At 35.6% G+C, this 13,176-nt stretch overlaps 1 protein-coding gene across 3 annotated transcripts in view; it reads right to left on the bottom strand.

Annotated features, from left to right (window-relative positions):
• LOC125227585 (leucine-rich repeat neuronal protein 1-like) overlaps window positions 1-13,176 on the bottom strand; it is a 476,226-nt gene that overhangs the window by 332,186 nt on the left and 130,864 nt on the right. The window lies entirely within an intron of this gene.

The raw sequence follows: 13,176 nt of genomic DNA, 5'->3' as shown, positions 1-13,176 counted from the left end.
CATAATTGTTCGAATAATAAATGAGTTGATAAAGGCATAACAGATTATGATCAGAGCCCCATTGTCTAACATGAAATTTAAAAACAAAACATTCCAAACTTGAAATGCAAACAATCGAATAAAAAACTTAAGTTCTAAATTCAAAACGCCCACCTGCCGGTGAGCTCATCGGATAGTGTTGCGCGCAATCTAAATCGATTATATGAATCAGATCGACTCGGTCTTAAATACAATAGTTTGCGACTTCGCGTGCCTGATCAACACAATTCATAGTGAATTATGGGAGTTTGTCTCGTTGCGGTTTGTTTATAGGCGTTCGTGTTGGATACGACTGGGAATTATATTTTATCTATATTTGGTGTTGATGGTGTTGCTCCGTTATTTACGTTCGCCGGTCACAGCATTCATTGTCCGTGGGTTTAGGTTCGTTAAAAGTGCGCGTGATATATTTTATCTTAATGGGTTTTTGTAAAGCTTCCGTTCGGATATTGGCGATTAAAGGAGAATAAATAATTCAATCTCTATATAACTTTATAATATGTTTTTCGCTTCCTGTATTCGAGCGAGTTCGATAATAATTTAGTGGATGACATCATCGCGGTAGCCGCGTTTTTGTCCTGACTTGTCATCATATTGCAATACAGCTGCTAAGCACGTTAATCAACAAGTAGGTACTCGAATACCGTCTTTGGCCTGTACGACAAAAGGTTGAAATGAGAACAAGCGTGCTTCGTCCCCAGATATTATATGATAAGAAGTATGACAACGAATCATATACGTATTAGCATTTTAGCACGGCACTTCTCTTGACAGCTGCTCCATTTTTCGTATAAGCTGTTTATGATTACGCAATAAAGCGGATTATTGAATAATGAACTGCAAGAAATTATTCTTAGCTTTTCATTTAGCACTCACGGTTTTGAGATCGGTTTTTGTGAACCCCTAATGACCATTTAAGCGTTGAAAAGCCGAGTTTTTGTGAAGGAAAAACGTGGTACGAACGAATTTGGTAAGGCATTTAGCGAATGCAAACAATGAGTTTCTGATCGTATTTTGTGGTAAAATGTACAGTCAGCTGCAAAATTGCATTGACCAGTTTATTGATGCATCCCATTCATAGCCATGCAATCCTGAATGTTGAATGGGTTTGGACATTATAGTATAAATGTCATGAATGATATTATGACTCCATTAGTTTCATACTATCCATCTCTCTATGGATGGATGTATTAGATTGTATTTTAATTAAATGTTGAATAATAAACCTGACAGGTAGCACGGTTGCGTGATAAATGATATAACGCCAGGCCGTCCTTCTCGCACTATTCGTAAGTGCGATAGGGACGCAACGCAACCCATGCGATAAAGTTTGTCTAACTTGTGTGATACGCCCGCAGTCCTACTACTTACCTAAACATGCTAGTAAAAGCTAGTTTGAGCTAAAGCCATAGTTCTGCATTATAATTATATTCTCGTAACTACGATACTAACGTATAAAAATCTCCCTATTACATTTTCATTAAGAAATAACACTGTTACAAATGCGATTAAAAAATGTTCCCCATTTTACCATGGAACACTGAAAATGCTAAAAGTATTATTTTAAACAAAATAGCGGCTCTTTAGAATGTAGATGAATGCAGGACCGTGCGTGGGCCAACACTAATGACGTTACGGCGGCCATTTTAATATTTTTCGCGGGAAAAACTAGTTTTAACAAGAAACTTTAGCAACCTCACATTTAACCCACACACTTCACCGGAATTTAAACTTTAATGTTCTAGATTTAAAGTCGTGATTACTGTGGAGTAGTTGGATAAGATAAGATAGTTGTGTAGTTTTTCATCTGTATGTTCTTTGTTCCTACGGGGCTTGCGTTATAAGCTTTTAAACAGCACTATGTTTTCTGAATATTTCTTTTAACGTGCGTTCCATTTCACGTAAAAGGTGCTTTTAGAAACTGTATCTGATTACTTTATAAGAAATGTTAGTTGCCGTTAAACTAAAAGAAACTTTACAGATAATACATACATTTTTAAATAAAAGGAAAAATAGAAACAATGAAAATCATTCTTATAGGTAGGTAGATGCCGCTATACGCCCCCTAATAAAGTGCGTTTTCACGTTATCCGAAGATAACGATAAGGATTTCAAAGAAAAAATCAAAGATGGCGGCTTGAATGTATGGGATATCGGTCCTACATCCGGTATCGGATCGGATAATGTGCGTTTTCACATTCAAGCCGCCATCTTTGATGTTTGTCTTTGAAATCCTTACTTCTAAGGCGTTTAGTAATTGAGGGAAGGCATGGAAAAAATCGCACGCATCCAGCAGGCCTTTGTGACTAATAATTTTAGAACAAAACGGGACTTAATCGCGTAAACACTTACATTTATATTTGGCCCGACGTTTCGAACATGACGATGACGATGTTTCGAAATTATGAGTGCAAATCGTGTTAGTCTAAATCAATATACTTCGTGGCTAAGTTGGTCATACCGACTGCTCCAGCAAAGCAGTCGCAGGTTCGAGTCTTGCCGGAGGTGTGAATTTTTCCAAATTCCATTTAATTTGAAAATATTTAGTCTCGCTCTTAGACGTTTCTTCAAATTGAATAAAAAGTTTAGTTTATCAAAAACCTAATCCATTGTATTTTATTAATAAACAAGTACATAATTAAACCAAAAATGAAAGTCAAAGATTTCATGAAGGTGAACCTAACCTTCATTATGAAAATTAATGGCCTAAGAACAAAGCCTTTAGCGAGACAAATAATTAATCATGCCGAAATATACCACACACTATTTACTTACCAAGTCGTACGCGAAATCCTAGCATTTTCCAAGTTATGAGCAAAGGAACTACTTAGAGACGAATGGTTTTGATTAATTTGTCTTCAGACATATTTATTACTTCTTACGGCTCAGCCACGACATTGGTCTAAGCGCGACAGCGGTGAGCGGCGGCCATACACTGGAGCGAGACACAGCGATGGGGCTTTTCATTCGCACGTATGGCTGCCGCTCATCGCTGTCGCGCTTAGACCAATGTCGTGGCTGGACCGTTAGTGTAAGGCAGTGCACGCTCATATTGGGCGTCAAACAATTGAAGCTCATACAACTGTCCTGAGTAGACACTGCATAGGGTGTAGAGTTGTGCCTGCTCGTTCACTGAATAGATCGCTCCCAACTAGTACGATCTCCGAAGTTTACTAGTTCGTTCTTTTAAGACATAGTACAGTAGTACAACGAGAGAGCGAGAGACAAATTCTGCATATATGTATGTGGCGTACCGTAACGCTCGCTTGTACTACTAGAAGCAAGGAGCTGATCGGCCGCTTTCGTTTACGAGTATGTTTATACAGTTTCTTCAGAGGCATTTCACTAATCGACATACCGAAAACTTGTTTACACTGTCTCATTATATCTACAGTCTATTCATATACGTGTGAATAAAAGAGTGATAAGTTATAATTTTCGGTTCAGAATTCGGTGTTGGAGCGTTTATTAACGAGAAAGACAACTCGGCAATGAAGGCCCTGATAAATCTCCGCTGACATGTGTCGTTAGGAATGAATGATCTTCCTTGAGCTGAGGGGACGTAGCCAACAAACGCTTATACGAGAATATCGTTATCGTATCTCTTTCGCTCTTCCGTAATAGGTGCGACAGAGCCAGACTGCGTTTCGATTGGCGTCTAGCGTCAACGGTTATTATTTCGGCTAGACCGGCAATTGTAGATGGTATCTGTAGATACTTGATTATGACGGACCGAAATATTGATGTCAGTTCTGAAATGTCATGGTGACTCATTAATTTTGATTGTCATTTGTTTTATAGTAAATGGATTGATCTGCGAACCGATTTTTGAGTCTCACGCGTTTGAATTCAGAAAATTGTCACTGAAAATAATAAGCAAGTCACCGTTTTCAACCGGTATTTCAGTGACAAAATCCCGTATTCGAGATTCAAAAATCGCCCTCCAGAATAATGTATTACAGATAAAAGATAATGATGCAACTAAATATTTGCTACGGATTAATTTTAAAATGAAATGAATAAGTAGGTACTTATTTGGAGTTAAACAATTCTTATTTGTGTTCCAAGAATAAAGTGATCTAATTTAAGTGACGGCTGATAAGGCCTAGTGGGTAGTGGGTAGTGACACTAGTGACTAGCTGTGAAACTAGTGGTCCTGAATTTGGATCTCGATAATGTCATTTACTCGTGTGATGAGCGTGGCTACCTTATGTGTACAAAAACTGGTGGTACATACACACGGCTTCCTGGCCCCGTACCCTTTCTACGACGCAAAACGAAAACGAAACGCCGCGAAAGGTAGTCTGGCTATGTCGCGCCAATACGCAAGAGCGATAGAGATAGATATCTACATCTACGAGCGTTTCGTTTCGTGAGCGTTTGTGCCATTCGGCTACGCGCCCTGAGCTCACTGTCGAATTTAGTCTAAGTAGGTACACATACTTAATTGTAAAGTAAAATATTTATTAGTAGAGGTACCCATTTCAAGAGAACTATAGGTCTATTACTGAAAAATGGTTACCTTATATTCATACTTATTCAGAAGACTGTTATTAAAAAAAAGAACAGTTAATACAGTTCTTATTCGTAACAAAGTTTGACATTAATAAACAAAAAGTGCTTGTATACAGAATGTATGATTAATTTCAAGCAACTTTTTGCTTAAAGGATTTCATTGTTGACAATCTATAATTACACTCAGATCGATCCAGTTTAACGAGGCAGCGTTTTTTCCCCGCCATTATAAGCTGTACGCTGTTTTGATTAACTAGTGCCGTTGACGGCTTAATTAGGCCTTTTTCTTCGAGATCTTAACTTTAATAGTTGAAAGGTCGTATTTGCCAGTAATTTATAACTGGTTTAAAATAAAACTGTAGGCCGATTTTTGAGTTTCACGCGTTCGAATTCAGAAAATTGTCACTGAAAATAATAAGCATGTCACCGTTTTCAACCGGTATTTTAGTGACAAAATCCCGTTTGCGAGATTCAAAAATCGGGACCGAAAACTCAAAAACGGGACCTTAAGACGATACGGTAGGGGTCAATTCTCCATACAAACGCTCTCGACTATTTCCTCCCTGGTTTTTGAAGATAGAGCAATGATTTTTTAAACACAGATTGTTATTATTTTTATCTGTGTCGGACCGTTTTGATTTTTTTGATATTCTGCTTTTTAATTAAAGACTCTAGAGCCAATCAAAAATTTCCAAAAACGGCCTTTTTCATTGTGGCGCAAAAAAAGGTGTGATACTCAAGATTGGTAACAATTAACCAAAAAAGCTAAACGGTCCGACATAGATTATTTCATTGTTATTCAGATTCTCAAATTTCGTTCCGATTGATAAAGTTTTGAAGGAGGAAAGAGTCGAGAGCGGAACCTCGATTTTAAAAAATTTTTTGAAATATCTTTTGACTGAGTTGTTCTTAATGGACAATTTTTTTTCGATAAATCTAGTTAATAACACTTGTATATTTAACTGAAATTCCCAAGTTGAAAGGGGGGCTCCTTTCCATTTTAGCATTTTCGCTACCGTATCCTCTTAAGACTACACTAGATCAATTTTCACCCCCGAAACCCCCCATATTATTATTAGACAAATAGAATATGATTGAAACTGCATAAAGATGTTGTGCGAAAAGATTTGTCATACATGTCATGCTATTTCAGTCAGTCTCAGTACAAGATGTACTGACATTGACTGAACTAGCATGACAAATACGAACGTTTCCGGAAAAACACGAAGGAAACCCTTTTCGCACTACATCTGTAATTCTAATTGCAAAGCTAACGTGTTCTATCATGCTGCCAATTTTATCACTTATCCACGTGGATAAGACATCTGTCACTCTCACACTGACATACTTGCTAAAGCGTGACGGATGCTTTATCTACGTGGATAAGTGATAAAATTGGCAGCATGATACGCCGGCTGTTACGTTTGAATAAGTTTATACATATATGTTATGAGACAGTGGAGTGTGTCACTAACTCACTATACATATATATATATGCGACTGTCAAGGCAATATGTTTTCTTTGCTAAAAATACACATTTCAAAATCAGCATCACATTCACTCATCACGGCTTTCTTTATAATTACAGTTACAAAAGTATTATTTTTAACAATATTTTTAAACCAAATTGAGTGGATGTAACGTGTTTTGTTACTTGGCCAAATAAAGAAACTGAAACTTTATTTTTAACAACATTTAAACTGTGCCTGTATGTAGCCGAATTGGCCTATTAGTCTAAAGATAATTTAAGAACAAAACGTGCCACGCACATTTCGTTGTAAATGGTAACCGCAGAAGTCCAATAATAGTATGGTCACGCGTTTCCTCGTCTGCCAATAAGGACGTATCTGCACTTCCAGCTAAGCTGCCAAGAATAGGAACATTATAGCTACACGTTTTGCGACGTTTTCTAAATTGCTGGAGTATTTTTATTTTTACTTAAATGGAACGTAGTTTATTCAGTTTAAGTACGATTATGAGCTCTCAGAAATATAGTTTTTAATTTGGACCGAAAGGTAAATAAGTTAATTATAATGGAAAACGTGGAACCTATTATCCATGTACATTTTGTGTTTTATATAACAAAAGTTTTATACTTACATATAAATATTTAAATGATATAATGTTGATTAAAATATCTCATTGCATTCTCATTTTCCTGTAAATAGAATTTATAAATTTGATGAATTTTGCATGTGCATATGCGACCTTATTTCCTCTTGGGAAATATTATGTACAAGGCACTACAGCAGCTCAAAACGTGACAAGCAAATTTAATTAATTCAATTGAGTATCCTTATACTTCTATACCTAGACGCAAATTATTCACTACAATATCCCATAGATCTAAGAAACACTACAATAAAAACAATGGAATTCATTACGGGTCCAATTCTTAGCTCGCAACAACGTTCTCTACTCAAGCGGCCGTGTAAACTGCATTTCGTGATGCTTGGCACAGTGGATTAAGTTACAGTAGGTAAAATAAGAAGCTTGTGGTATAATTAGGTCAATATAAGCGGTATCATGGTTGGGTTATTGTCACATATGTCACGTCTAAAGCTAATTTCGTACTTGTTAGAACTTGACAGGTATGGTGATAAATGATGAACAGCATCTATCTTGGCCGCACAGGACCTAGTCGTGAATAATATTTTGAGATTCAAGTAATATGTATTTTGAGTGACACGGGCAGAATCTCGCTCCGAAAACCTTACTCCCGCTTTTATTTGAAAAACATTTACCGATACATTCAGTGTCTTTACTGAATTAAAATAAATAGAAACAGGGGTGAACGTATAGCTCTATTTTTTACCTAGTCTTCCATTGACCACATTATGTTGTAAATCGACCGAATCCGACCGTTATTTTTATTTATTAGGTAAAAACTGTTATAATCAATTTAAACATTTTTATTGTATGACCCATAAGGCTGCAAATAAAATAAATACCCACAAGCGTTAAATTTAAGATAAAATTGATCCATAGTTACAAATAAATACTTCAACTTAGAGAGAGAAAATTGAAAATTGTTGATCTAAAATTACACTGAGGCCAAAAAAACTATAGACATTTCACAATGTTATTTTTCAGTCCCACTGTTTCTGTTCCCACTGCACAGTCCTAAAGTACAGTTGGCTCGATACTTGCCCGCAACTTCGCAGCCGGTGATATCGCGAAAGAAGTTCCCCGCACGTGTCTCGACTGTACAAGTACACTCGCCGCCATATTCACGTTGTTTGCAGACATTTTCCCTTTGAATTCCTGGGATTATCTTTTATTTACGTGGTTTGTTGAAAAAGTAATTCTGTTTTTGCGACGCTGGCATTCTAGGACGATCTTTCTTGTACAATTGCATGACTTCTCTGTTTATTAGGTTCGAAATTTTACGCTTTTCATTCATAACATAAATTTAAGGAAAGAAAACGTAAATTTTATAATGCTAACAGAAATTTCAAACCGTGTAAACATAAAAAAATAAATCTAATATGAAAATGTACCTCATAATCCGCAAATCATCATGGCGCTACATGCTTCACAATAAACTCATATAATAAAGTCGTAAGTGAAGTTACGTTTCTTTACACATACGACCTTTTGTTTTCGGAACTCTACTGATCGCGTGCGGCGATAGCATCTCCGATAAGCGTCACGAAAGCCTATAGTTAATTACTTCACTATACTAGTTCACCCCGTTAACCATATTCCACCCTATAATAAACTGAAAAAGGTTTTAATTTTAATGATTACTACCCAATAAAGCTAGTTTTCTGCAGTTTCTAGCTCAAACTTCACAGTTTTTTTATTCTTCGCTGTTTTTACCAGCAAAGAGTTGAATTTTGTGTGGCGGCGTATTTCCAGAATAATTGCAGATAGTTTACTTGCACAAGTAGTTTTCAACCTTGTTACTAACAAAAATAAAAAGCTGGCATGGTTTAATTGGCCCGTGAAATGTGGCCAAATTTCGAGCGCAAACGCAATTTTACGGATTGTTTAAAAAATCATAAGTAATTATTTTTACAGTTTATATATATTTTTGTGTTGCGGTTTTGTTAACAAACATGTCCACTGTCGTTTTATAATAATACACCGTGATTTTGGTTACGATAAATTAAGAAAACCGAGGCATGTTTATACCTGTTATTTGAGTAATTTCCTTCGTACTTAGTCATTGCTTTGCTCATATAATTGTGAATAAACCCTATTTCTGGTTGATACTGACTGTTTACGTTAAATTATGTCTTTTTGAGTGAATTTTGTTGGTGTTTAACTACTTGAACTTGGTTTAGATGCTTGTAAAATAGTATATAAAGCTGGGCGAATCATCGCGTAGTGAGAGGTAGTGGATAAGTTCTACACAGAAATCATCGCACCAAACGAAGGCCTTTAGCACCTATACAACAGCAGGTTTGAACAAACATTATTCTAGTCTCAATGACAAATGAAAATGAAATGAAAATGAAATGAAAATGAAAATGAAAAATGAAAATGAAATATTTATTTTTCAAGTAGGCATATTACAATGCGCATATGAACGTCAAATAAAGCTACGCCGGCTCTAACCCTACGCCTCAGCCTCGAGAAGATTTCAGTCCCCCTCAGTTGGGAGGGGTATCCACTATGGGACCGGCAAGAAACTCGGCGGGCAACTTCTTTTCAAAACATTACATCTTATAATTAACATGCATTAAATAACAACATACAATTTAACATGCAAAAGTATTCATCAAAGAATATGAACAGACTAGGTACTCTATGGAAATCAATTTCAATAAATTATATTATTGCTTAATAATACGTCGTTCTTCTTCAGAGAAAACATATCAAATTGTCATAGAAGAAAAAGATAATATGAATCTCAATATCATTAAATATGTAATTTACCTACACAACATAAAATATAAAATATTTGATGTGCTTTCTTATCTGAACTGTGTCCTCTATACATAATACAATTATTTTAATTGCTATTCGTTTTTTGTAGTTTCTGGTTCGGGCCATGCATGTTTGTCTGTCAAATAGTCCTCGACTCTGTAATAAGCCTTTAACATCAATGATTTTTTTAAGTAGTTCTTAAGAGCTGGGAGGGGTAATCTCAAAGCAGTGTCAGGTAACTTATTATAAAAATGAATGCATTGCCCAACAAATGACTTCTGTACTTTACGGACACGAAACTTCTTTATGGCAAGCTTATTTTTGTTTCTAGTGTTATAATTATGGATATCAGAATTCTTAGTGAAACAGTCTAAATTCTTAACAACATAAATTATACTATCATAAATGTATTGGGAAGCTACAGTTAAGATATTAATTTCTTTGAAGAGTTCTCTTACTGATTCACGTGTTCCTAAGTTGTAAATAGAACGAATGGCTCTCTTTTGTAATACAAAGATAGTCTGTATGTCAGCTGCTTTGCCCCAAACCAGAATACCGTATGACATTACACTGTGAAAATAACTATGATACACTAGGCGAGCTGTCTCAACATTAGTCAGTTGCCTGATTCTCCTAACGGCGTATGCGGCTGAACTTAATTTGCTTGCTAGTTTCTTTATATGAGGACTCCATTGTAGATTTTTGTCCAATGTTAAACCAAGAAACAGTGTTGTATCTACCATCTCTAAGCATTCATCATTCAAAAGTATTTTTGTATCGATTGGTTTAACATTCGGCAGAGAAAATCGAATACATTTGGTTTTCTTAGAATTAAGAAGTAAATTGTTGACAGTAAACCACTGCAGTACATCAGCTAACGTGCTATTAATTACATTGTAATCCGTAGATTAAAGAATTAGAAAAAACTCTGTATTCGTGAACAAGCTTTATACTTTTATTTGTGGGCATCATCCCCGCTGTCTAAGGACTGGTATGCTATAGCAGTCGAAAAATTCCCATACAAAATATTGGTGTCCCAGAGGGGTGGCTGAGCGTCCGCGAACGTGTTAAGGTTCACTTAAACGTAAAAGTCTTTTTGTACAGATAATCGGTTTCCTGTGTTAGAAAAACAACCAGGTACCTACTAATCACTTCTTATTTAGGTTACTATATAGAGTCATATTAGGTATATGACTTATATAATATATCTTACTAAAAGAGTAAAAAAAGTACTTTTAAAAGTAAATAATGGCTAAATAATTGGCTCTAAATAATTACAACATATCTGATTCAATTCACCCTGTTACATAAGTAACTCTGTTTATAATACAGGATTATTCATTTACGTGTAGTAGAGGTATGAGTATAAGTATGTACTAGCAGGATAAAATACCCCTAAAGTTTATTATTATTATTATTATTCAGAGCCCACTAAAGTTTATATCAGTCAAAAATTATCCCGCCATACCGGATCCCCGGTTTGAACTCTGTGGTTATCAACATCAATTTAGATTCCAATTATTATGAACTATTTAGATTCAAATGAATAATAACAAATCCAATTCCACTTTATCTTCGTACAGATACGGTATTAATAAAAGGAACATAAATCTATTACAATTTCAATTACACTTATGCCCTTATTGATATAAAGAAGAGTAGTAGAATATATAGAACAGAATATGAATATTAAAGCCATAACTGTACATACGACTTTATTCTCGCAGACAGAAATATAACACGGTATAACATCCAAACATCAGTCGATTAATCGGAACCGGCTTATCGGAATCGAATTGAATCGATTAACTTTTTACAACTGAAAGTGAATGGACATGGGAGAAGAAATATTTACAATCGCTGAATAATGCAAAGGATTATAAATTGTGTACGATTGATTTTTTGCTCGGACTTAATCGAGATGTAGTGCTTGTGGTGTTAAATGTGGGACACTGGGACGATTGTGTTGTGTTAAAAGATTTACTTAACAAGACAAGGTTTTATAATTTAAAGATTACAAGAGCAGTTACTTCAAAAATTCAGGGAAACAGCGTAGTGGATAATAGTAGTATTTTTTTCGTATCAGTCAATAGTCAAACGCTTAATGGATCCGAAAAAAATTGGACCATGCCAACCCATTCAAAATATAACCGTTTTAAATTACACACATTTAAAATTTCATACAGCGTACACATATAACAACTTTGGTCATTTTCAACGCAAGCATTTCTAAACACATGTATCTTCCTTGCACGTTCGCTTTAGACTAATAAGGTCACATCTGCACCGTGACGTTAAGGGACCGGCCACGTTTTAAATAAAGTCGTATCTACACATGGGGGACCGGACCGACTTCTCCCAAGGGACGGGGGAACTTGGTGCAGGAAAAGTTAACCTGTGTTTGATCAGTGTAGCACATAGTTAGGAGGCACATATATTGTCATTGTCACCCCTGGTTTATGGAGGGGTGAATGATCTATCTATAGAAGACTTCGCTGATGTTATTTTTTTACTAAATTGTTTATACATAAAAGAAAGTACCTGCTAAACATACTAGAAATCTAGACTTCCTCCCACAGAAGTCATATATACCATAGATCAAGCAAACGTATCTACTTAGCGTGTCAAATGAACTCAGTAAAATCACTGAATTGTCCGTTTTTAATCGCAGCTTGCAGCTTTCGGGCATCAATTTTTGTAAGTTGAAGTCAATAAAAACATTAAAAATGCCTCGTTAGGTGATATTTACTTGCAACAACACAACAAATATAAACTCTTGGGCCTGAGACATATTTAAAATCACAGGCAAGTAACAACTTCAGTACAAAGTCTGACACGCTCAGCCGCCATACAATTAGATACATGAACTTATATCTTCTATCTAAATCTAGTATTCAATCGCCAACTTGTAAAAAACGTTGTAAAACTAGCAAGTTCTTTGGCTCAAGGCTTGTTAGACCGCTTTGCGTTTTATGACTGGTGCTAGTTTACGTGAATTTGTTAGAAGAAAACTTGATATGAGGCATAAAAGTTGTTTAACTTTCAATTTAGATGCTAGAAGGTTGCAGAATATGTTTAGATTTTTTAAAGATTAGACTAAGAATGTTTGGGTACCTAAAACATTTTATTGTATAGTAAGTTTTCGGTCTTTTATATGAAAAGGAAACTTAATAATCGTAAGCAAAATTGTTATTTTGCAGCTGACAATATTTGAATAGCCTTCTCCTTCCATTGTAAAGTCCACAGACATTTCCCTTTTCTGAATCGTTTTTGACCAGTTCAATTTACGATAAAAGTAAAAAACCTACTTTAGTTTTAGCTACCGACAGTAAAGTTCACAAAGTAAATGTATTAAACTCAACGTACTGCACAAAGGACTAGTTAACTTGCCGTCATAGCTGATACTCAATTCGCTCAATTTATTCCAAAACTCCGGGCATAGTTCCGTCCAGTCGAGTTCGAATTTCAAGTAGAAACTATATTCTAACGGACACGCTTGGCATTCCATTTTCGGTTTTTGGCGATCGCTGGTACTGGCTGAAATACCTGGATGCTACTGATGCGTTTAAAAAGTAAAGTTTTTGAATTTAGAACGACGGACTTTTGTTTTCTGCTGATCGAAATATGCTGTATCATTATGAGTTCATCGTAGCAGTTATGTGAATGATGATATGAACAGGATCGATGAAGATTTAAAAGGATATGATTGCGTAAAGGTATTTTAATAGAGGCATAGTATTGCTTAA

The sequence above is a fragment of the Leguminivora glycinivorella genome, chromosome 6, assembly GCF_023078275.1.
Source record: "Leguminivora glycinivorella isolate SPB_JAAS2020 chromosome 6, LegGlyc_1.1, whole genome shotgun sequence".
Lineage (NCBI taxonomy): Eukaryota > Metazoa > Arthropoda > Insecta > Lepidoptera > Tortricidae > Leguminivora > Leguminivora glycinivorella.
This window is presented reverse-complemented; position numbering and strand designations above follow the sequence as displayed.